The 26,322-nt window shown below is 45.3% G+C and overlaps 1 long non-coding RNA gene across 1 annotated transcript; it reads right to left on the bottom strand.

Annotated features, from left to right (window-relative positions):
- Positions 1 to 2,383: 2,383 nt before the first annotated feature.
- On the bottom strand, positions 2,384 to 3,743 carry LOC135279604 (uncharacterized). Its single transcript, XR_010346822.1, has 2 exons — positions 3,559 to 3,743; positions 2,384 to 2,577 (listed from the first exon to the last, which is right to left on the bottom strand). It is a non-coding gene; the product is annotated as an uncharacterized LOC135279604 (long non-coding RNA).
- Between the last annotated feature and the right edge of the window lie 22,579 nt (positions 3,744 to 26,322).

Below are 26,322 nucleotides of genomic sequence, written 5' to 3'. Positions count from 1 at the left end.
TCAAGTCTTGCCAGTCCCAAGGTGAGACCAAAAGGCTCCATGTTCCTCTGGAGGAGCTCACAGAGCCATGGCTGGCTGAGGGAGGCACCTCCGGAGGTCGCCTGGTCCAAGCCCTGCTCCAGCAGGGTCACCCAGGGTGGCTGTCCGGGCTCTGTCCAGACAGCTGCTGGAAACCTCTAAGGATGGAGCCTCCACAACCTCCCCGGCCAGCTGTGCCAGTGCTGGGTCCTACTCACAATGAAAAAGTGTTTCCCGAAGTTCAGAGGGACCCTGCTGTGTTCCAGCGTGTGTCCATGGCCTCTGGTCCTGGCACTGGGCACCACTGGGACAAGCCTGGCTCCCTCTGCTTTGCACCCTCTCTCCAGTCCCTCCTTTGTTTATCTTTGTGTCCCTTCACTGGCCTCTCCCCACTGTGTCCCTATCTCCTGGCACTGACAAGCCCAGCACTGGACACAAGGCTCTAGGGATGACCCACCATGGCTGAGCACAGGGGAAACATCTCCTCTCTTCACCTCCTGGCAATGATTTGACTAAAGCAACCCAGAACACCCTTAGTCTTCTCTGTGGCTTGTGTTCGGTGTGGTGCCCTCTAAGATCCCCAGATCCTTTTCACAAAATCTACTTCCCAATAGAACTGGATGTGGTCTTGACCCCTGAGATACTGTGCAAGTGACTGGCCTCCAGCTAGAGTTTGTGTTGCTAATCACCACATTGTGGGCCAGTTTTCAATCCACCTCACCTCCCCAAGTCCCAGGGGAGATGCCAACCCCAGCTCTCCTCAAGCCGCTGTGGGCTGGGTGCAGCCAGGCTTCAGCACCAGCCACCAGCCTGAGGTGACAGAGCAGGGCTTGGGACATGGGGCTGCTTATGGCTGGCCCCAAAACATCAGCTTAGGCTCTGGTGGAAATCAGCCTTTACTCCAAAGTGTCCCTGGAAAGATAAGCATGTGGATTCGACTGCAAAACCCAGTGAGCTTTCCGTGATGAAAAAACCCAAGAGGATTCTATCATTTCATACTTTGAGTCCTGACTGACTTGCAGTCCAGGCAAGACTTTTGCAGGATCTTTGGAAAACAAGAAGGATGTGCTCAAGGTGCTTGCTCTTCCAGGGCACTCAGCCTTGGAGAGAAAAGGCAGGCCTGACACCCACTCCTGCTAAACCTGTCTTAACAGAGCAAGAGGAAGATCAGCTGTCCTTCGGGAAGGCTGCCCCATCCTGAGCCCAGCTTACTGGCCCTTCCTACCACCCTTTGTCTTCACCAGAGTGAAGGCAAACATCATCTCCTTGGATCTGGAGGAGATGTAGACATGCATAAGCAAAGCAGTCAGGCCCTGCATGAAGTGGAGTTCATGGCAGATATGCAAAGGCCAGCGCCTGAGTCACCGGCTAAGCAGTGCTGTGACGCCGGGATGTGCAGGTGGCTGTTTTGCAGAGTGAGGAGGCTGGAGCTGCCCTGCTACGCAGCTGAGATGTTCTTCTCTCATGGCAAATTCTGCATGGGGCCATGGAAAAATCCTGTGTTGAAAGGAACTTGACTTCCACAGGGTAATACTATTTGGGCAGAGATGCTCAAGCATAGAGTTGGCAATTTTTTTTTTTTTTTCTGATGAATAATTTTCCTGGTAGAGTACATTGGATTATCAGCAATTTCATCACTGGTGACATCTTCCTTGATGCTTTCCAGTGGGACACAGGCAGGCTATTGAACTGGCTCGCCAGGCTGATTCCTGGCAGGAAAGCTGGCCGGTGTGCTGCCAGCTCCTCCAGCTGGCGCCTGGGCTGCCCAGCTCTGGGCACCACGGCTGCCTGCTGCCTTCTAATGCTGCCCACAGCAAAAAGCCCTGTTTGCAGTTATAGGAATTTTGCCAAACTTTACCTACTTTCACTGAAATGCTAGAGAGCTGTTTTTACTATTATTATTATTATTATTATTATTATTATTATTATTATTATTAATATTAACTTCAAATCTGGCCATAAAAGCCCAGCTATTTCCCAGAGCAAAGTCAAAGAAAATATTTGTTCAACCATTAAAATATCCCCTTGTCTGAAGAGATCTCTGGAGTCTGGTGTTTAGCAACGGACAAATCTGGCCGAAAAGTGCTGGGTCTCCTGCTGACCTTTGAAAAGCTTTGTGTGGCTGGACAGAGCTATAAACATCTTAAAAACCTGAACCCCACATTTCTGCATCTGCAAAACCTCTTGGCTGTCCAGTGATGACATCCTTGCTCACCATCCCATCATGGCTCTGCTGGGTCACTCAGCTGCCTCTCCCCAACCCACTGAAACATGTCCAAGATTGAGGCATCACAGCTTTGGGCTGGTGTGGAGACCTGCTGTTAGAGTTATCTTTGCAGTCTTAATCAGCCAACACACACAAGCATTGCTTTGAAGACAGCTTTTAATTCATGTCCCCATGTTCAGCTTTTCATGGGATCCCCATCCTCCCTTGCATGCAAAGAGGAACTCCAGGCTATGCCCCATGCATGCTGTTCCCTCCTCTTCATCCCGAAATAGTCAATTTCTGGTATTGACTTCTATATGTGGTGAAGGGCTTTCAATGAAGGATGTTCATCCCTGCACCCAACAAGGCCAGGAAGCGAGGTTCCTCCCATGAACTGCATGTGGTTATGACTCAAGATGCATTCTGAAGATGAGTTTTGACATGTTCTAGCCAGAGATGGGACTGGCTTTGCCAGGGCATTGATTTTTCTCATGTACATATGATTAGATTGACTTGCATCCCTCATCCAAAAAAAAGCTGTGGCGAAGCATCACTGGCCACATCGTCAGCTTTTGGGGAAGACACATTTGAACAGACCTGCCACCCACTGCCATTGGCCCTGAGCATTCAGCATGGAGAAGTCAAAGCACATTGCTGTTCTGTGGTCTGGATCCAGCAATAGGGATACTTAAAAATGCTTCTCCACACCCTCACAAAGCTCCTAAAATTAGGCATGCCTGTAGGGACAGCTGCCTTCAGGACTTGCTACTGCTCCCCCAGTTTTACAGCCAGATTGTGACAAAGCAGAGTCTGTGAGGAAGATTGCAGTGTCACGGACAGAGAAACACCCACTGTGTAAGGAACACCTCAGAAGGAAGCAGGGGGCCAGTGTTTTCCTGCAGCCCTCTAGAGTTTTCACCACGCAGCTGCTGGACTGAGTCCTGCTGGCACAGCTGGTGACAAGGAGCCGGGAGGCAGAGCCTAATCAGGAGCTTCTGGGAGCCAGCTCTGCAGGAGCGGGAGTGACGTGCACCCCAGGAGACCCCTGGGAGGGCTGTCCCTGTGCCATCACACCCCCTGCCACTGCAGCCAACCCTCCACAGATGCATCTGTACTGCACCTGATCAGTTTCCAGTTCTGCATATGTACCTCTACCAGAGCAGTTCACCTTGGAGACCAAGGTGGAGCCATGCCCACCCCGTGTCCTTGACCCACGGGCCATGGGCTCCCCCAGCTTTGCAGCTCTCCAAGGAGGTCAGCACTGCCAAAGAAGCACGACCCCCATGGCAGCTCTCACAGGCAGCATGGAATTCCTTTCTGAGACCAGCACAAACCTCTTCCTTTGTCCAAAGGCCCGGCTGCCTCCTTGCCAATGCTGCTGGGAGACAGGCACTTCTCACAAGGAACTGTAGCCTCCCAGCAGCCTGGCTGTAACCTCGGAAATAATGAGTTTTCAGCTCCGAGGAGAACCAAGCCAGCCTGACTCTGCATGGAGACAAAGCCTGAAGCCTGCTGCCAGTTCTGCCCACAGCAAGATGAACACGGCTCTTCTGTGAGCTCACACAAAGGCTCCCTTGTGCAGGAAGGGATCCAGCCAAACAAATGATCTCCTTGGCTGCGTGTCTCCTGGTGCTCCATCATTTTTACTATTTGCTGGATTGTTCCCACAACCAAGGAAAATTTAACAAGTAAAAGCATCTGATAAAAATCTATCAACCACAGTAAAGCACCAACCCAGCCAAACCAGTCTGTACAGCACAACCCTCACAGCCTTCAGGACACGTCCATTCAATTTACCACCCAGGAAAACAAATGCTGTGTGGTACTTGCAACTTCACCAGTGTGGAGTCTTTGAGCACAGCTTGTGTTACCAAAGTGCAGTGAGATGTTTGAAGGTCGCTTCCTTCCCCAAGCCTGGTTCTGTGTTGTGCAAGGACAAGTTCTTTTGTCATTTCCTTGGCATTTTGTGCTTCTCTGTCCTCTTGTGTTTCTAGACCATGCTGCTCCCCTCGCTGCTGGCCTTAGCAGTGAGGTCCTGACTCTTGGTGACAGCCCTCCTGGCCAGGTGCCTGGCAGGAGTGATGCACCTTGTCTTTGCTGAGGAACTCTGCAAGAAAACAGCTTTTGGCCACTGGTGCCTTCAAGTCTCACAATATTACTCACAGATGGTTCAAATCTTGCCTTGGAGACAAATCTTAAGACAAGTTTTGACTCCAAGACAAAATCTGAACCACCTGTGAGTAATCCTGGAAGATTTCCAGTGCTGTGATGGATGGTGTTGGTTCTGTGCTGGAGGCAGCAGCTGGAACAGAGACTCCTATGGCAAAGGTCTGCACAGCCTGGATGGGTCAGGTACCAGCAGAACGAGGCCACCAGCGTGTTTGTCTTGGTTGAGTTCCTTTCAGCAGATGTTGAGCACACATGAGCAAACCCATCTACCACCCAGAGGCGTTGGTGTTTGGCATCCTCAGCAAAGGTGGCCTGGGACTGGCCAGAGCGATTGCACAGGAAATCTGCTGTGCAGCTTACTTAGCCAGCTCCTGAATTACACCTCTGCATGGGAGCCTTGCTTTTGTATCAAAGCACACATGGAGGCTCTCGAGGGTGCTGCCTGCAGCAGCTGTGGCAGGGAGCTGTTCCCTGGTGTGACCCACGGTGCCCCAATGCATGGCTGGTGGCAGCTCAGTGGAGTCACTGGTCTGGAGTTTGCGTGGAGTGTCCTGGTCATGGAGAGGACACCAAGAGACATTTTGTGAAGCAACTCAATACATTTTGGAATTAGTGGACCATTAAAATTCCTTTTAGCCCAGTCCCACATGAAATCCCTCCTTCCCAATAAGAAGAGGATATAAAATCAGAAGAGAGAAGGTGTTAAGAAAGCCAAGGCAGAAGAGGAAGTGTCTGAGGAGGCTTTTGTCCACTGTCATAACAATGGTACAAAGAGCTGATCCAGGACAAACACATCTTCACTATGGACAGACAACAACCTGAAATCCTTCATTTTTCTCTCTGAAACCAGCTGAAAATTTTATAGCCTCTGTAGATTCTCACATATTAAGGAGAAGAGTATTTCAAACCTGGGGTTGTATTGCTACATTTTGTGTAGAAAAGAAGGCAGAAAGTAGAGGGCAATTACGTTCTGGGTAGGACAAAGAGTCTCCAAGCCTAGTCCCTCTAGCAGTGATGATGCAGTAGTCCTGGAGTAGAGCAGCACAGTAGAGGGGGACCCAGGATCAGGCTGATCCTACATATTACTGTAGCAGCCATGAATAAGTCATTTCCATAGGCAGGACAGTAGGATCTGTCAGGAAAAGCAAAGAGTGGTTAAAAGCAGAAGTCTGGGCAGTTGGTAAAACTATTCTCTGAGGGATGTGCATGCCCTTAACTAGAGGACAGATCCATACTGAATTAGCTTTTCTATTATAAGGATGATGACTCAATTTATTTCTACAGGGTGCCCTTGCCAAAGGGCTCTGTGTCTGTGTAGTTCATAATAAAACAATTAAAAACTCTATTAATGCTAAAATCTTACCAGGCTAGCACAGAAAGGGTCTTTTCCTTCCCACAGAACCAAGAGATGCCAGACTTACAGTTCTTGTGGGAATGGAAAGAGTATGGAATTATTTTTTAAGGCTGGAAGAGGCTAGATGGGAAGGATTACAGGAGGCCACAACTTTTGCACTGAGAAATCATTGCTGTTTGACAGATTGTTACAGTGAGGAAATCTGTGTGACCATGTCGTGTATTGGCTCTGTACAATAGCAGGTGAGGTGTAGTTGAGGAAGCATGAAGGATCCAATATTAGTGGGAATTCATTGACTTCATTTTGGAGGGAAACTTAAGTTAAAATTAATCTGAAGAAGGGAAAGAAAGCCTTGAGATTCACAGCTTCTGCCAGACCACCAGTCTATGGCATGTTTCCCACTAAGTGGAGCAAAACTGAGTTGGCCAGCCAGGACACCTGTCCCAAGTAAACATTTTCCAGCTTTGTCCATCTATTTTTCTGATGTCCTGTCACTTTAGTCTAACTAGCAAGAATCAGGAATATACAGAAAAAAGTCTCCTTAATACTCCATTCCTGCCTTGGATTGGAGCTTCCCCACTGGCTGAGCAACAGCTGGAAGTGACAAGGCAATGCTCTTGGTATAAGTGACAGTATGATCTGTGCTACAAATTCCTCTGTCACAGAAGCAGGAGATTCCATGCAGACCAATGGCTCACCCAGTTTCTGCCTTTATTCCTGCCTACATGCAGCTATCCCAACTCATCAGTGTGAGGATGTGAAAGTTCCCTACATTTTCTTGTGTGACCTCTCTCTAATCCCTGTGGAACTGGAACCTGCAAAGCTGTAGGATGCCCAAAGACATTAATGACTGATGGAGCACCCAATGATTAATGAAATAGTTTGCATGGCAGAACAGGGTCAGACTTAATGGTCTGTGACAGAAAGCTGGTCAGGGCCAAACTGCAGGGGACTGACACTTTCATGGACATCTCTGCCTGTTGGGTGCTGGATCCTTTGCAGTGGGAGGCAGAGCCTGGCACAGCCACATTTGTGAAATTGCCACAGTGCCACTTTCCTCCAGGCATACTTACCTTTAACTGACTCTTTTTCCCAAACATTGTGTCCTAGGTTCTGGGAAACTAAAAATTTTCTTCAAAGAACAGCTAAAGGTCTCACCTTTAACCATTGAAACTTCTAGCTTAATCCAAAATTTACTCTGAACCCAGGTTAGCAGGTTGTCAGCATAGGTGGAAGATCAGGAACTGCAAACAATCAAGCTACTGAGGCACTGGGGACCTGGCTCCTCAGCAGTGCCAGTGCAAGCATGCTGGAGTGTAATCTCATCAGTCTGTGAAGTTCAAGTGTTATTTTTCAGTGTGATTCCTCCCCCTAGAACTCACATCAGTATGTAAAACCATTTGCTAGCTCACTCCCACCCCCAAACCTCATTCCTTTGGTCTGGATGTTGTTGCTGCTAAAGGCAAGTTGGGGGTCTGCAGGCAACTAGAGCAAAGCACACAGTCTGAGCTGCTGCACATAAAACTGGGATTTCCATGTGTGAGAGGCTGTGGCTGTGACCAGGACAGCTGTTCCTGTGACCTGCTTTGCAGGAACACACAGGGAGGGGGAATGCAGCCAGCCGGGGCTGCCACTTGCCATAACCATGGTGCAGGTAGGGCTTGTAGATGTGCTCGTTTACAGAGCACAGAAAAATGGGGAAAAATTGATAAATACTATTAGTCACTAATATCAAGATTAATCACACACAGCAGGAAAACATGGTTTGTATGAGTCACCCCCAAAATAGCAAGGAGCTGCTCCAGGTGCACACACACCTGAGTGAGGGGAGCATCTCATGCAACAGCTGAAGCTTCTGCTGGAAATGTGGTTTGTTTCCAAGACCTCAGCACTGAGTGATGGATCTTGGTAGGAGGCTGCCCTGAGCTGCTGAACCAAAGTCTAAACCTTCACACAATGCCCAGCCCCGTGTGCTTTGATACAGGATCTGTTTAAACCCCTCCTTGGCATCTTTTACTGTGTACACATCAGAAATTTAGTCACATAGGAGGAGGAGAACTTAAAAAATGAACTTCTTAAGAGATGGAGAGGAGTGATGTCAGCGAGGTGGATGCACACAGAGATGGGGACTCAGGAGGAAGAGCAAGGCTTGCATGTCAGGAGACTGTGAGGTTATAAAAGCTCAGGGCTCCTTTGTTGTGGGTTCTCCTTGGAGGAATGAATGGCTTTCATGGAAGCAGACATATGAGACTCTGAGATGGGGTAAACTGGGAAGGAAACCTGGTCAGGCTGCGTGGTTAGGGAGTCCAGCAAGACATCCTGGAACTCACTGGATCCACCCACTGTGAAGGGGCTCCTGTCCCAGCAGTGGAATTCTGGCACTGGGAGTGTGACTTCCAGAGAGCCTCATGAATGGTCAGACAGGGAAGTTTCCTGAACACTGAGGGCACTGAAAACACGCAGCTTGTGTCTGCTTTTCGTGAGTGCTCAGTACTGACTGGATGCCATAAATATATCTGAGGACCTTTGTTTGTCTTCTGATGTATTGGCCTTGGGAGCTTGACTTCATTAACTACTTTTTTAAACCAGGCAAAAGCTCTTATCACCAAGAGATTGACACAAGGGTGCTCCACAAAATGCTTGTGACTTTGTAGGGGCTGAGTCACCGTCACAGATGCTGCCAGTCCTGATCTCTTCACTGAAAAGTCTTGGTATTTACACTGCTGCATTTTCAACACTCTTCAAGCAATAAAATGGCAACAATCCTGACCTGTGAACCCACTCCCTGGCTGGCACTGGGTGACAGGTGACTGAGTCTCTCTCCTGAGGCTTTTGGGCTAAAACACATCACCATTTTTTACTTTTATGAATCTGCATGTGGTGATGAACAGACTCCAGAGGCACTGATGGAAAGAAACATTTTCTGGCTATTTATCAATGTAAAAAAGGTCCAGTTTCCAGATGAAGTACTAAGCAGTGGTTTGGATTCTGCTTCCTTCCTAGGCATCTGCTGGAGATGCTCACAGTCTGGGCTTCCTGGACCTCCCCAAGATTTTGAGGTGAAGGAGCAGAGATGGTGATGTAAGATGTATTCTCTAATGGGGAATGCTAACTCTGGTCCTCATTTTCCTGCAGTTGGACTCTGCTCTTTGACCCCTCCTTAGAGAAGGGCTGGGTTCTGGATTACTGGGGCTACAGTGCTATTTCTGAAGAGCTTGTTGCCAACAGTATAAAAACCACGTGCTTACAGGAACTTTGACACTTTTAAATTAACATATTTCATTTTTGTCAGCACCCTGCTGATGCTTTGAGATTGTGCTAAAATGTAGACTGCTTCTTAATTACTTCAAATGCCAAGGTTTAATTACAATGCTTCTGAGTTAAATTTCAAGGCAGCCAAACTTTCAGAGCCATGCAGGTGACAGACAGACATTCCCATAGCAAGCTCATGCTTCAAAAAAGATGAAGATGGTTAATGTTGCTGATTTCCCAGCACCAGTATTTCCTCTTTCAAACACAGAGCATTCAGTTCCTGTCTAACCATATCTGGGCTGGGGTATTCCATCTAGACCAGAGCTCCAAGAGCAGTCTGCATTCCTGCAAGAGGAAGAGTCAAACCAGGCTTCATTACACAGTTCCAGAGAAAACACACACCCATCCTACTGGATGGGCATCCTTCCCCACGGGCAAGGTGAAGGTGCATTAAGAAACAAATTGCACGTGGACTGGTTTTGCAGCAGAGCTGAAACCTTCCTGTGAGCAGCTGGATTCCTGGCCACCCCTGAATCCAGAAATGCAGGCAACAATTGCTGTTTACTGTGAGCCATACATTTCTATAGTAGTATCCTATTTTATTTTCCAGATATAGAGTTTAGAGACCATGACCTCAAACACAACAGCTGCAGCATTGGTGTGGTAAATCAACAAACTTAAGGATAATAAGTATTTTTTTGGCCCTTGACAGGCAAGAAGGTGTATCAGGCTTAGTTCCAAAAGCATGTCTGACGTCATGGGCACCAAGAGAAAGCCTCCAAAAACATCAGCTTTAGATTTTGGCAAAATCAGCTGCTGGAAAATGATCTGGAAATTATCTGCCAGCTGCAGGTATTTCCCAGGAGGAGAAAAGGAGACGCCTCTCTGCAGCCTCCACACCTGAGCGTGACGCACACCCAGAGCTGCTGCTGTGGAGCTGGAGGTGTCTGAGCCTGCCACTCACACAGCTCCAGGGCCACTTTCCCTTCCACAGCCATGGCAGCCAGGGAGAACCAGAATGGTTGGTCAGGCAGAGTGACAAACATCTGCTAGATGAGAGCTACCAGCACTCGCTGCCGTGCCTCTGACTCTGCCAGAATACTTAAGTTTCATCTTCGTTTCAATGCTTTCAGCAGTGAAAGAGGATGAAGGATCCAAAGAAAACATCTTCTGATTATACTCTGGGGACTGTAATCTTGCAGTTCTCTTAGATGCTGTGTCTGTGTCAGAAACTTACAATTAATTCATACTGTCTTAAAAATTAACAGTCAGGATTTAAAAGACTGTGGAATGTTTTTGTATTGCAATATTTACTGATTTCCTCAGAGCCCAAGGTCTGAAACCACATTTCATCAGGAGGAAAAAATTTTAGAACTTGAAAATTGTTAAGAATTAGACATCATAATGATACTAATGTTAAAAAATAAATCTCAGACCTGCTGCAAAAACCCAAAACCTATGACTTCTAAAACATCTTCAAGACTTTTAGGAACCATGGCATTATTTTCTAAAATATATTGTTGTCAAAGCAGTGATTTAGCTCATAAAAATCTTTGCTGCTTAGGGATAATAATGCATCCTGGGGTTAATGGATTCTGTAACCTCCCGAGTTTTGGTTATTTCTAAGAAGCAGGCACTGGCAGCCAGCTGGAGAGCACTTTATTAGCCAGCATCCCCAGAGAGCAGACACTGTGACACTTGATATCTTTTTGGCTTAGAGGATATGGCAAGGACACAAAGCTCCTCACAGCACCTTGGAAAAGGAGAGAGCAGCAATGACACAGCCGAAAACGTGCTGTGCATCCCATCCCACTACCAGGGCTGCCTTGGAGCAGGGATCCTGCCATCCCTGCCCGCCTGTGCCACTGCCACCACAGCTGGGAGCAGGGCAGGTCTGACCTGCACCCTGCCCTGCTGCAAGTGTAAATCATTTCTGGCTTTAGCATAAAATAATACTATAATAGCTACATTAACATGTTTGAGTGTATCATAGACATTTTTAAAAATCTAATCATTTTTCAAAACAAAGGGCTGTATTCTTGACTAATATGACACTACTTGAGAGATCGTAATCAAATTTTTTAACATCAGATCTTACATAAATTCTCTCTCCCTATCAGATCTAACCCTATCCCTTTAAGGCATTGCAGATCCTGTTTCTCTTCTTGGTCAATACAAGTTGCTGTTCTCTTTGGAAGCCCACATTTGAACTTCTGGGCATTCAACATTTAACTTCTTAATTTTTTTTTCAAGACCATAATGAGTAAATAGATATCTAATGAAAATATAAATATATAAGATTTATATAGTATATATACACTGTAAATAGATATCTAATGAAAATATAAATATATAATACATGTCTATACATATATAGGTAATAAGTATTAACAGGTATTAAGAGGATTTTACTGGCTATAGTATGTAAGTATAAGGAATTCTTCTAGCCCTGAAGAAGATAAAAAGTGTTCATTTGAAAATTAAATATTTAAAAATCAAACAGACAAAATGAATTTCTGATAAAGTGTCATCTCAGTTAAAAAAAATCTATCAGAATTGTTCTGTCTCAATGGGAAGTACAGCAGCTTCTGAAAGACTTCAGCTCTAGTCAAGGAACCTCTAGTTGGACACACACATTTTTGTTTAGCTGCTGACTCCTTGCCATCTGTTAGTGATATCAAGATGTCCTCCACAACATCAATGATAATCCTAAATGTGAGAAACCAGGGCTTTGAATTTTTATTTTGTACAAGTCTTATCTTGCTTTTGTCAAACATGTATTATGCTCAGAACCCGACTTGTTAAATTCTGTCATGACAGAGATCTGTCAAATTAGACCTGTGCCAGTGTTCTAGTTTGAAAACTGATTTACAGTTCTTAACAAACCCAAATCATGTTGTCTGACAGTCTGATTTCAAATGAAGCAGCAGCACACTTTTTGAAAGAGGTGAAAGACACCTTACCTGAAAGACATTGGTCTCAGTAAAATTGCCAATCTCCAAATCACAGTAATTCTGCAATTGAAGCAGGAGGGAAAATACCAATAAAAAAATGAGCCAGATGAAATGATGTGTCATTTACAGGAGAAGCAGGCAATAAAAATCATATTTCCCTCTTGGTTCAATTCCATTCCTTCAGCACAGTTTGAATATAATCTAATATAAATGTACCCTTTCCACAGCAACTGTTCTTATAGAGAGATTTCGCTCATCTTGGTTTCAAGTATCCATTTGCAGGTCAAGCACCACGAGAAGCTTTAAAATATGACATTAAAAAGACAACAAATAAAAATATTGCAGATATAAATAAGTTCACAGACCAAAGGAGGGCAGGGTACTGTTGCAAAGCTATATGGGTTTATGCTGTGTAATGAGATAATTTTGGAATAGAGCATAAAAAGCAGCCCTTAAGGAAACAAGGCTGAGACAGCTTTGGTCTGTGCTCGTATTCCTCAGCCTCCTTCTCCAGGCGTGGTTGAAGGGGCTGCCCTGTGGAGATGGCAAATGGGTGCAGTTTGTTATTTTAAGAAGAAAAACCTTCATTAAGAGACGAGGGTGTCTAGCAAACATATCTACTTGGGACTTCTAGTTCACAAATTCTTGTTACCTTCCAGGAATGTTACCAACCTGAACCCTGCCTGCACACAGCATTAATTAACCTGTTAATTATCATGAACTGCACCAATGTTACTCTCCAAGCATGAGGGCTCTTACACAAGACTAAAGACACTACTTACAGCTCAGTCTTGTGATAAAAGCAGGGGAATATGAGAAATAGTATATTTCTCAAATAAATGGTTTCAGAGAAACAGAAAATAGAGTTGTGGGGCCCTTAGCTTTTAACACAGGCTTTCAAGGAATTCACAGTCATTCCCCTGACACACCTCTGGATCGGACAGGAATTGCCTGGGAGATTTTGGGAATCTTCTTTTGAGAGCCTGCCCATGCTCAGCAGTGACACAGGCCACCAGGAGTCAGGGAGCCAGGCAAGAGTGGCAATGAATCCCAGAAAAATTTGGAGGTCACTGGGTTGGGCGTCCTACCCAAAGCAGGGCAAACTTTGAAGGCAGAGCCAGTGTGAGCCAAGAGGTGACTTTAGGCTGAGCTCAGCTCTGTGCAATGCAGGATTAGCTGGAACTGGTGTGTCTGGAGGCCTCAGGCATGGCCGGGGCAGGCGTGGCATTGTCTGCATATCCCTGTTATCTCCTACTGAAAGGTTTCACAGTTTTCTGCTCCCCGGCTAAGTAGGGAAGGATCTTGGCTTTGGCACCGAACAAAAAAAAGCTGAGGGACAGCAAAGACAATTCTAACACAAGGTGCCTGTTCTAAGGTGCAAGAGTCTAATGCAATGAATGCCATGTTAAACTACTAATGTGGGAAATTACTTTAGCAGCCAGCGATCCTGGAATAAACAAAGAAACAAAAAGTAAAAGATGCAATTAAAAGATTCAACATCAAGGAACTGCAAGGAAGCAAACAAGGAGAGATACTGAAAACTTGGCATGATTAGAAGAGTGATAAACATCGGCTAGTTTTTCCAGCAGAAACATGGGCACAGGAAAATCTTTCAGACAAGGAGAAAATGACACTGAAATCAGATTGCAACACTTGGAAGGGTGTTGCCCTTTGTGGGTCCACTGCTGAAAGTCTTCTGCAGAGTAAAGGAAGACACTGAGATTCAGCAAAGGAAAAACTCAGGTAAATTTCAGACAGAAAATATCTACCATACACTCATTGTAAGGTTGATAGTTCAAGAAAGCAACAAATGGAAAAAGCTGCTCCTTACAACCCTCAGAATAGAGGGTTTTACACATCTTTCCTATCACAATTTACTCCAGAGTGTGCTGAGGCTTTGTGTAGGGGCAAGGAAAGTGCAAAGCCAAGATGCACTTTGCACTGTTGAAATAAACATGTGCTCACGTGGATGCTGTAAAACACTGATGTGTTTCAAACAAGGTCCTCTCATGTCATGTGTGATACCTGAGGGACCACACGCCACTGGACACAGCAGGCAGCAGCACCTGGCTCAGCTGTCCTACATGGAATCTCTGGAGTTTGTTGTCATTATCATTCTCTGGATGTGCACAGCCTGAAAGGCAGGCAGAGCAAAGGGAGTCAGATGAATCCAAGCTGGGAAAACATAGCTATAATGAGAATCTCAGCTTTGAATCCTGTCTGTATGTTAGAGCACAGAAACACAAATCAATCCTCATGTCTTGACAGCAGTAGTACAAGGTAGAGGGGAAAAACACACAAGCCACCCTGGCAGCTGCATCTCCAAGATTAACAAAACTTGTTAATTGAAAATCTACAGCTGTCTTCACAGCAAACTTTCAGTGCTGGTTATTTGTGTCTCCACATCTGGGTGTAAATGCTGGAAGAGTCAGGACAAATGTGCAAGGGCTTTATCCAGGCCACCTATAAATCAATCCTCCCAGTGATTAGTGTTTCATGTTGCAGTGGGGATAGCAGGTGATGGAGGCTTATCCAGGCAAGCTGCCACATTAAAAGTGGACATTCTATCCCTGGAAGTGTTCAAGGCCAGGTTGGATGGGGCTCTGAACAAGCTGGTCTACAAGAAGGTGTCCCTGTCCAATGCAGGGCAATGGAACTCGAATGTCTTTAAGGTCCCTTCCAAAAAAACCATTCCAAGATTCTACAATTCTCTGAAGTCAGTGTCTGGCAGCCCCACAGGCCATGCAGTCCGAATGCTATCCCAGAAGCCTTCAAAGCTAGTCCCTGAGCAGGATCCTAGCTATTAATACTCTTCCTCAAATATCACGGAATTTAACAACCTGAAGGGTGTGCGAAGAGCTCTGTGCAGCAAGCAGAGACAACGGAGCTGTGCTCAGTCCCTGCACACTTTAAATAGAATGGAAAAGGTTCAGATACAGAAAAGAGCAATGAATGAATCACAAGACAGAAATCCCACTAGAGTCAACATGAATGTTGCAGCCCATTAATTTCAGCAGGAGGTTTGGGGATTAAATTGGTGTTGAGTTTGGGCCCAAGTCCATTTAAAATAATACAAATTATTGGGAGGGCAATAGCTGGTTCTAAAGGTCACCAGAGCTCTGAGGTGCAGCAGCAAAAGACCCCCTGCTCCTCCTGAGCAGCAGCTTTGCTCATAAATTGCCATGCAGTGGTTGCAGACCCCCTGAGTGGGTCAGGGCCAGGATGGGGATCTGGGGAGATGCTTTGCACAGGAAGATGAAGTGACTGAAGTGGGCAGAATGCAACCAGGGGAGAAAAAACCACACCTGGTTCCCTCAGATATGGGATGGCTCTTCCTGCAAGTGTTTGGGAAAAGGACATGGCTGCTAAATAGTGCTGGAATTTTCACTCCACCTCTAAAAAAGTCTGTTTCTTGTTCTCAGCCCAGACTCTGTGTGTTCCTCTCTTCCTGGCTGAGTCACCACAAGTCACTGCATGGAGCTGGCTGTGAATGCAGAGCATGTGCTCCAGCCAGCACAGGCTGTCAGTGCAGGATCACACACAGCCATTCACAGCCTCCTTCCTTAGGATCCACGGCATGCCTGAAATGCTGCTAAATCACACAGCACACTTCAATCCCCAAACCACCAAAGAGTTACACTGCCAGGAGACAACAGCCCAAAAATAAGCCAGGAGAGAGCTGGAAATGAAATACTCCCCAGGTAGCGGATTAAGTTCCAGGCAGGTTTTAAAAAACACTGCAAAATACTCTTATCCAAAAAAGTCTTTCTACTGCAAAGTACAGGTACTTCAAGCCTCATAAAAACTGATTATAAGAGCCTACACAAAATAATGGTTCCCACAAGAGACACAGATACTCCAGGAAATCCATTGGTTTTGATATTGGTACTTTGTGTGAAGGTGTTTCAGTAACACCACCATGAAGGGCAATGAATGGGATTTGACAGCATTTAGAAGGGAGCAGAATTCACGTGCTTGCATCCCCTGACCTCCTTTGTTCTGCAGTGCAAGGTGAACTCTGTAACAAACACATCAGAGCAGCTGTTCAACAAAAACCTTGTAGATTGACCTTATTGCTAATTTCAGATATATTCTGTAAGAAAGAAACACTGTTTCCAGGAAAAACAAATAAAACAGACTAGAATATCACCTCTAGCAATGACATGAAGTAGAATATGCTTAAAGAAAATAAACTGGCACTATCTGCTTACATCTATTAGCTTTGCTGATTCATGTATATTTGGTAAAATGCACTGAAAGGGAAAATAGAGACGAATTAAGGTACACACAGTTTTGATTGGAAGGCCTTCAAACTGACTCATTATTTTGTGCCTGCTCTGGTGAGAAAACACAGCTGCAGCCCCTGGTGCATGTAAGTCCACACAGACTGATGAGATGCTGGCGCTGGCAAAGAGGGGATGAGGATGGCTGTAAGGCCTTCATCTCTGAAGCCCTCCTGTGCAGGCAGGACAAAGTCCTGCAGTCTTCTCTATCTGAGACAGAAAGGCACAAAAAAGTTCTGTTGGGATGGCTTAACAGCCAAGAGCATCCACAGAAAATCCCCCAGTGAGAGCAGCTTTCAGGGGAAGCTGTTTTAAGTGCTTAAATACAGCAATGGATTTAATACAACCATATAATACTTACACTGGCATAAAATATATACTTTATGGCCACAAATAATTTTTGAAAAAATATTCTTTTACTATTTTCAGCTGCCCACGCTGTTGGCAGAAAAAGGGTTCTGGAGAAATTCTGCCAGAGGTCCTGCACAAAGCCAGTGACAGCTTCTGGGAGAGTGCCACAGGAAGCATGGAAAAGAATTATTTGTATGAATTCAGCTACAGAGCTTTTTACTGTATCCTGAAAAATGTTCAGTCTTTCACAGAGAAGAGAAAACATCCAGAGATCATCTAATAGGCCATAAAATGAGACAGGCAGCACCTCTGATCCCAGTGTCCTCCCTTTGCTTTCTCTACACTGAGCAGGCACTGGAATCATCACCTGTGGGGCAGCCACTGTGTTTTAGGGACATGAGATAGGTGCAGGCATGACCAAGTGGGCAAGTCCTGCAGGACACCAGCATTAAGATGCTGCAGAGGAGGTTTGGAGAACTCAGCAATGCAGGTCAGCCTTAACTTTCCTCTAATGTCAGAGGCTAAGAACTGCATCCAGCAGCTCTTGTTATATGTGACAAGGGGTTTTAACATTAAACAAAAAACCAACACCTGTCAAAAAAAAACTCCAAACAAACCCCAGCATGAGATAAAAGAGAAATATCTGCAAAGAAAACAAGACAAGACTTCAAAGCCCTTCATTGATTGTCACACTAAAGTCACCATGTCCTGAGGCACTGCTCTGCATCTCTGTCTATTCTGTGTTTAGACACCACAACCACCACAATGTCTTCAAGTGTAATTAACTGACACTGAAATTGCTTATGGTGCTGCCTTCCCAGGAAGGTCTCGGAGGCTGGCACACGTCCCAGCACATTACTCACTCTAACACAAGATGTCAACATCTCAGAGCGAGGACTCCTCTCACTGTCAGTGTGTCAGAGCTCTCACCGTGCCTGTGTGGACCATGCTCAGTCTTGCCTGAGATGAGCTGCTGGACCAGAGGGATTCATCTGGGCTGGTCCACTGGCAGGAGGTGAAAGCCCCACATGCTTCATATCATGTCTGTGAAATCATGGGACCCTACAAGAGCTCTTTAAAAGGTTAATCCTTGATAACCAAATAGTAACTTTCATTCAAATATCCTAAAAAAGGGAGAGGGACAGGATGAGTAAAATTGCTATGAGTAGTAAAATACCACTGTGTAATGTCTGAAATTGTCATTATTTCACAGCAAAATGGCATCATTATTGGACACAAGGAGAGGAGTGCCAGACAGCTCTGGTGATGGCTGCATTTCTAGCAGTGCATGTACAGTCTGTAGGATGTGTGTTTAGTCCTTCAGGGCCCAGCAGAGATAAGAAAATAATTCTTCAGTCTCAGAAATAGCTCCCCACTTTTTGCCAAACAGAAGAAGATATATGCCTTTGTCACAGGGCAGTGTTTGACACGCAGTTGTAATGTCAGGATCCCAGGGAGCATTTGTCATCCTTGGTATGAATCTCTTGGCTCAACACAAGAACTGTTACATCCAAGGAGAGTCTCTGAAGTGGACAGGGATAAGTGCAGTCTCATTTTCTCACTACTTCTGGAGCCCTTTAATGATACAGCTGTGTTTGCCCTTGAATTTATTGGAAAATTAAGTAGTAGCAAAGAGTGGGGTCCAGCAGAAAGTAGTATGAGTCTGGGAAGAAAGAAGGGAAATACCACATTGATTTTTTAAATGAAAGATCTAGTGTAAAACTGTTCTGCTCTGACATTCAGCTTGTTCTGTGGAGCTCTGGGTGCTGGATCAGTGCATACCTGGTCATGATTTCGTTAATTGTAGCTGGGAAATAGATGGGAGTCACCATGCTGTTGAAAGCCAGGTAAATACACAAATCCTAAGCAGAGCCTCAGCCTTTGTGAAGACCATTCTCAACCCTGAGAATGGGGCATGTACATCCTCTTTGCCTGCACAGAGCTGTGACCAGCACATAATGAATCCCTACCATAAACTAACCCCAAATAAAAAGAATAGGGATTTTAAGCTTTCCTTCAGGACTAATAATGTGGCAGTAAACAGAATGGTGCCAAGCTCAGGACTGCAACATTGATGAGATAACACTGAGTGACACAGATAAATTGTCTACACTGTAAGGGCACTGGGTGATTGCTGGTTTGTTGAGGCCACTAAGAATATTCTTGATATTAAAGGATGGGGCAGTGAAATATTTGTTCTCCATTTTTGCATATCCTAAATAACAAAGTGCTCATCAGACTTACAGCCTTGATCTAAAGACAAAGGTGAAAGAGCCTCCTAAGCAACAGCTGCTCTTCACAGCAGATAAATTCCCCTGCACCCACCCCTGGGCTGAGTGCTGCCCTGGCAGGGCCAGCACAGAGCCTCCCCCCAGTGCAGGGGTGCAGCACCCCAGAGCCTTGTGCTGAAAGCTGTTTGCTCAGAGAAACTGAGCAGGCACAGAGCTCTGCTCTCATCAACGGGAGGACCCATCAAAGAGAGCTCCCAAGGTAAATCCACCCCTGAGCAGGGCCTTATCTGTGCCCAGCAGATCAAAGAGCACTGCTGCCCTGCTGCGCAGTGTGAGCAGCACAGCTCTGCACAGCCTTGATGGCTTGCAGGCCTGTGAGACATGCATCACATGTGCAACTCGTGAGGATGAGTTTGGGGGTTTTCAGAAAGCAGATATCTAATGTTAGGCTGCCATTTGGGAACCTAAGCTCACGCCCTGACCTTCAGAACACAGAAAGCTTCGCAGCACTCAAGGAGTCCAAGTGAAGGGACTTTTCAAAGATGCAAATTAATTTTATCAGTCACCAAAAAGGGATAATTCAAAAATGTGTTTGAAAATGTTCTCAGGACCTGCGTGTGCCCTGAAAAACTCACTAGCCACCAACACTTGTGATTTTTCTAAAAATGCTTTCCATTTGAACTTTTTTCTCTGTCTCCATTGCCTGGTGAAAGACACGTACGCACAAAACAGACCAGGCAGGAGGAGGTGGCAGAACTTCTTATACCCAAAGTGCTGTCAAATATACAACACCAAGCTTGAAGCTGGCAATCTTAGGTCACTTCTAAAATCATAATTTCCAGCAAACATTGGATTTTGAAGGAACAATGTCACATCAAGCAGATTATGAAAGGGATAGTTATTCCTTTGGTGGAAATAGCAGCTGCCCACTTGGTGGCCTTTCTCAGCAGCTTGGGGTAGGAATTGTGATAAAAATCCTGCTCTGCTGACAGAGGAGAGGGTAACCACTGGAAAGGGATGGTTAGTTACCTTTCCCTTTCAGGTTCACTGGGTATGTGATCTGCTCTGACTACCCTCTTTCATCCTTCCTGGGGCAATGGGTAGAATGTTCTGCTGCCAACAAAATGCATAAAAGGGATCAAATGAATCTGAGGCCACAAATGAGTTGCATAACCAGGAATGGCTGATCCTGCACTACTCAGCTTCTCATGACATCAGGTATCAGCAGGAATATTGCACCCCCTTCTGCTTTCAGCCCTGGGCAGTGTCCAGCAAACTGGATCAGGGATCCCTCTCCTCTGTCTTCTGGGGCTCACTGGGCCCTTGCACCACCCCAGAAGACCCAGAGCACCCACAGTCTCTGCCTGGTGTGCTCTCTTACCCCAGTCCTGCTGCCCCAGCCCACAAATGGGGCACAGTGAACAGCCAGGCCACTGCAGGAATTATTGATTGTGTCTCTTTGTGTTGTGGCACTTGACTGTGAGCTCCTCCACAGCATCACTTCCTCCTGTCTCTAAGGTTCCAGCTGGGAGCTGGGCCTCTGGTACAAATGACTTCTTCACTGCCACACAAACACACAACATGGGAAGCCTGAATCCAGCACTGCCATTCTTGGGTTACCTTAAAAGGAGGTCCTGTAATGAAAAATCTCCACTTTGAGGTTATGTGCCCCACAAAATACTAGTAGTATAACCAGAAAACAATGTATACTACACTAAAGAGATTCATATGCTCTAAGAAGTGGAGAGAAAAGAAGTTAAAAAGCAGAATAAATAAGACTTTGACTAAAAAGAAGTATGCAGTGTAGTATTCAAAACAAACCCCTCATCATCAGCATAACACTGCTTTCAAATTTGTCAAAGGCAGAGAGGAACTGGAATAATCTTAGCCATTATTCTCTATACACTGATGGCAAAAAAGGCATGTTTTACATTGAATTAGTTACAAGATTGAGTCAGGCACAGCGACTTAATTTATATGATATTTATATCACCCTTACATGATCCCATGTCTGTCTTCCACAGAGGCTCTGCTTCACTCAGTCCACAAGACAGAGATGCAAAGGAACTTTCTCTGACTCACCAGATCAGATGAACCCCATTAGCTTCAAGTCAAGAGCACAGAGTGAATCAAAGTGCCTTTTTCAAGCAGAAGAGCCCTGCTAGAAAGAACAGCAGGAACAAACAAAGCTCAGGAAAAAGCTGAGCCTGAAGACTGAGCAGGAATATGTTTAAGTGAATAAGAAAAGCCAACAGGGAGGTTTGAGGAAGACAGGGAAAATAATTTATGACTTAACTTGCCCTGTCACTGAGGGGTTTGCCCACTTGTAGACACTTGGATCACAGTTCTCCTCCCTCCAAAAGCAGTGATAAAACCTCCCTTTCTGCACTGGTGCAGGGTCTGGCCCTGCATGGCAATTTATGACTTCAAATGTACAGATCAATTAATCCTTCCAGTCTTGGTGAGGCGAGAGATATTTCCATGGCTCAAAGACACTTTGAGTGGAAACCGAAAGAGAGAGATCTGACTTTCTCCAAGTCACAAAATACATCCTTGGCAGAGCTGGGAGGAGTTCAGAAAACTGTAGGATGCAGAAATCCCAGTTCTGAGCTCAGCCCATGCATAAACAGATCACAGTTTTTAATGGCTGCTGCCAGCCAGGCTGACAAAGGGTTCTGGCTCAGCTCTCTTTGTGTCCTGGCAGTTCCCCTTACAGTTGTTTCACCTGGTAGTGGGGAACAGTTTGAGGGCAATAATGAGATACACAAACAAGGTCAGGTGCTCTCCCACTACGAGAAAGGAGAGTAAAACAATTTCAGTGAAGCAGGGGCTCACACACCAAGTGACCACAGCTTCCCAAGGGCAGACAGGGCAAGAAGCTCCCGTGTGCTTGCTAATCTAACTGCAGATATCCCTGTCCATGCAGTCTGCCAGATGCACTCAGAGCAGACACCTAAACATTCTCTCATCCAAAACAAGACGCAGTGGCACTCAGCTGTGTGGGTATGATTTTATTTTAGGTGTATTTGGAGCTAAACTCAGCCCAGCTGCTTGTGAACATGCTCACAGCTTCTGCCAGAGCTGCAGGGGTGGGAGCAGCCGGCCTCGTCCTGGCTGGAATTTGTTCAGCAGTGAGACACAGGGATCCAGTGAGAAACCAGCTCTGCTCTGGAAAGGACAGCCAGGACAAGCTGTCAGTGGGGACATCAGCAACACCAGCAGAAAGCATTTGTTTGGCACCACCTGAGCCCTGCAGTGCCAGAAGAGCTGTCATGTGCCACAGTATTCAGGATAGGGCTGTGGGAGAGTTTGTATTTTTTGATAGCAGCCAGTATAGATGGCTAAAACCAGGCAACACAACAGAAAAACTTGCTACCCTCACTCTAATACCCTGCTCACTTCCCAGATATCACTGTACCATTTAGATGGTGCCATTAAATCCCAATTTGCACACAACAACCTTACACAGCAGCCTATATAAAAACAGGAGCACTGAGAAAGTGGCTTCACCCACTATCATTTATTATTCCACTTGACTGAATGTCAGCCACGTGTCTGTCAGACCCATTGCTTGTGGGGACACACAGAGAAGCTACAGAATGTTCTGAGTCCATTCTGAAATAGCCCACCCCAGACCCAGAAACACAGAGGGAATAAAAAGCACAGACCCCAGGAGCAAAAAAAATGCCATTTGCTGCAACTTTTTGAAGCTCCCAGTGATTTAGTTGTTTCAGCAGATGGAGCCATTGCAGTGTTCACCATGGATTGCAAACTAGGCCAGTTCAGCCTGTTAAAAGGGAAAAAAAACTTCTGCCTGCTCTAAGGACAAGAATCCTTGGCTGTATCCAGGCAAGTGTGTGTCACTTAGGCAACTACATGCTCTTTCAACAAATGAGCTGGCTTGCCCTGAATGTCCTAGCACTGATTTTTAGATCTATAGGATCATTAGTAATTATACATTAGTATCACAACTGAAGTTTATGGTTTTAACCTGCATTTCAAAGCTGGTAGGTCTCCAAATCAAACCCACTCAGTAATTCTGGTATAAAAATCCCAGCCTTTGCCATGAGAAGCACCCAGTTCCCTTTACTGGTGATAAAATTCATTTTTTTAAAGGCCTGATGTCACTACATTGGAAATGGCATCTAGCTGCATTTGCTGAATTGTTGTGTTGCAGGATAGCCCTGGCTGATGGAGTGAGGCTTTTGGAATAGCTACACACACACATATTGAGGAAAGTAATACAAGTAAGAACACAACAATTCAAGTTTCCAGAAATACATTCACTTTAAGAGTATCCTTAAAGGTTGTGAGAAGATAACTATGATCATAAACTTGGGCATGAAACAGCAAGCAAGTCATGGTACAATTAGAATTTGAGATAAATGGATTAATAATCTCTTGCTCAAGCATCTAATTAAGAAGAAGCTGAATTCATCAAAGGCTGCTGTTGACATTATACATTACTGAGGGGGAATGGGGATTTAATATCCCCTGGTACAAAACTCATTACCATTATCCCCGATGGAGGCTACACATACACAAGGGGCAAAGATTATGACACTTAATATAGAAAGACAAAAGGACAGAACTGACCCCAGCTTTGCATCCTGCATAAGACCTGCTCATGAGCTACACAATAACTTTGTGAGTCCTCCCTGCACGCTTTAAAATGCTTTGTCATTTTCAGGGTTACGGATAAGACAGAGGTTCTTCTGCAGTGACAGCCACACCAGCTCTGGGATGTGCTGCCCTTGTTCTGCTGGTGAAGCAGGGTAACACCTCCAGCCCAGACCAAATCTCTCAGCTGCAGCTGTGGCTTTCCCCCCACAGCAGGGAAGGGCTCACAGAAAGCGAGCTCAGAGGCTGCAACACCAAACCCATGCTGTCAGCACCAGGAGCCTGAGACAGACAGGAATGCTTTGTTGAATCATCCAGGGACACCTGGGCCTTGTGGGAACCTGCTGAAAATCAATTTGGAATTTGGTGACATTGAGAACTCACGCAAAGCTCGGACAGAGAGCAAAGTCAGACATCCAAGGAATTTCTGCCAGGAATTTCCACTGAAGGCTGGAGGTCCAGCTTCTAATGTACCATTCCTTCCCAGACTCCAAATCAAGGACTTCTCATTGCACTAACTCCTGTGGTCGCTTTGGATTGAAACAGCTGTTGAAATTGAGGCCACAAATCCCTTCTCATTTGGGAATAAATCTAAATTTAGACTCTAGTCTTCAAATGAATGCATGAAGCTGATCTACCTCACTGCATTACTAATGTTCTTTACAAATATGATGTCCTAAAGGCATTTTATTTCCCTTTGTGTATATGTGGCAAAGAATTGGATTAAAAGGATGGATTCTGCTAGAAACACCCACCATTATACAGAGCAAACACAATTAGTAACGAACCAGTTCACCCACTTTTAAAAAAGATCTATAAAAACTGCAGGAAGCACAAGCAAAAGAAAAGCTAAAAAGAAGGAAATAACAACAATTATGAAATAACTGTACTCTCCACCGGTGTGAAGACATGGCTGATGTGTGCCCAGAGGCTGGGCTGCACTTGCAGCAATGGCAGACTACAACTTCTTTGTGGCTCATCCATCAGGCTGCTGCAAGTCAGGAGCTGCATTTATGGAGCAGGAGCTCCTGAGCCCATGGGCTCAGCAGAGCTTGTGTAGAACGGACACAGGGAAAAGATGAGACTGAAAATAAGGCAAAGCAGATTCCTGGCCAGCTGTCAGCCATCCTCCTGGGGGTCAGACCGCCCTTGTGAGCACCTTCTGTGGATGAGGCCTCTTGCAAAGGCAGCAGAGAAAAATCTGGGCAGAGGCTCTGTGGGAATCAAGTTTTAAACAGCTCCCTTCAAAACTGTGTAGTCCAATTTCTTCCAACCTTTTTGTACAAACCTGCTGAATTAGGGAAGGAAATCAGTATCGGTCTCTGACATCTCAGGAGGTTGGGTTTCCATGAGACATTCTCTCTGAAAACTAAATGCTAATTTAGTTAAATTCAATGTTTTAAAGGGTGCCATTCCTAATCAGATTTGCAGAAGTAGCCAGCTGTTTTGGTGTGGGCAGTCAGAGCAAATTGGGATGATGTCATTGCTTCCACAACTAATTATTTGGAAGGAAATTAAATGTGAGGGAAAATGTAAAAGTAGGTGAAAATGTAAAAGCAGAAGAACATTCTGCAATAACAATGTAACCTCATGCAGGGAAACAAGATGAGCAATGTTTATTAGGAGCAGGAGCTGAGTGTCTGTTTTCTGGCGCTTCTGATGGGTTGACCTCAACCAGCAGCCAAACACCCATCCAGCTTTTTGCTCACTCCATTCTGTGGGGAGAAAGAAAGGAAGGTGAAAAGACTCATGGATAAAGTTCAACAGGGAAACCAAAAGCAAAAAGGATTCATTCACTACTTCCCATCAGCAGGCAGATGTCCTTCTGCCTGGGAAGAAGGGTGCCAGCATTGCAACATTGCTTGAGAACACAAGCACCATGAGCACAAACATCCCCCTGCTCCACCTCCTCTCCCTGAGCTTTTACTGCTGAGCCCATCATAATAAATGGAATATTCCTTTGGTCGTGTCCCTTCCCTGGGTTAAGCTTCCCTGAAAACAGAATACAAGTTTTTAAAACACCTCTCAGTTATCCCATCTCTATATAATAATAATAATAATAATAATAATAATAATAATAATAATAATAATAATAATAATAATAATAATCCAGCACTTCCCCATGTCTCACCTCAGCCCCAGCCCACTGACTGCAGGAGGGAGCAGGGAGAGCCCTGCCAGTGTGCAAGCACTGCTCGGCAGCAGCCAGAGCTCTGGGCAGCAGCAGCAGCACTGCTCTAGGCACAAATGCACCACCCAGGCAGCTGTGACAAAAGTTATCTCCAGCCCTGACAGATCCAGTGCACTGCTCTGTCACAAAATCCTTCCTGATGCTTAAAGCCAAAGCAGCCTTGAATGCTAAGGATGTTATAAACAACCTGCTGCAATTTCAAGCAATTGCATAAGACCTTTATCTTCAAGGTCTGACTCACACATTTCACTGTCAAAAAGCTGGGACTTGGTTTGTGGAACGAGCTCATTAGGAACCACAAACTCGATCATGTTTCAGCTGAAGTGAAAAACAACTAGCATCCAGTCTGACATCTACTAGAAAAGCCAAGGAATTGTCGGCATTGAGAATTGGAGCACAGAAACAACTCTGCCCGGCACACAAATCTCAGAAGGGATACAAGGAAAAGACAAAAATGTCTATGACACAATACCTAATGCACTCTGAGATGGAGACTATTAGTCAAAAGAGAAGAAAAACAAAGCATTTGCATTGAGGCAGCCATCAAAGAAGGTGTCACTGCCTTTAAGAACTGCTAATTGTAATATTGAATTGTTATCAACAGATACATGTTGATGTCATCAACAAAACAACAAAATCACCCTCAGTGATTCTGATGAAAGCTGCACTTTCTGTAGTGGATTTACATCTCTT

This window comes from Passer domesticus, chromosome 12, assembly GCF_036417665.1.
Source record: "Passer domesticus isolate bPasDom1 chromosome 12, bPasDom1.hap1, whole genome shotgun sequence".
Taxonomy (NCBI): Eukaryota; Metazoa; Chordata; class Aves; order Passeriformes; family Passeridae; genus Passer; species Passer domesticus.
Note: the sequence above shows the minus strand (reverse complement) of the source record. Positions and strands in the feature narration are given on the sequence as shown.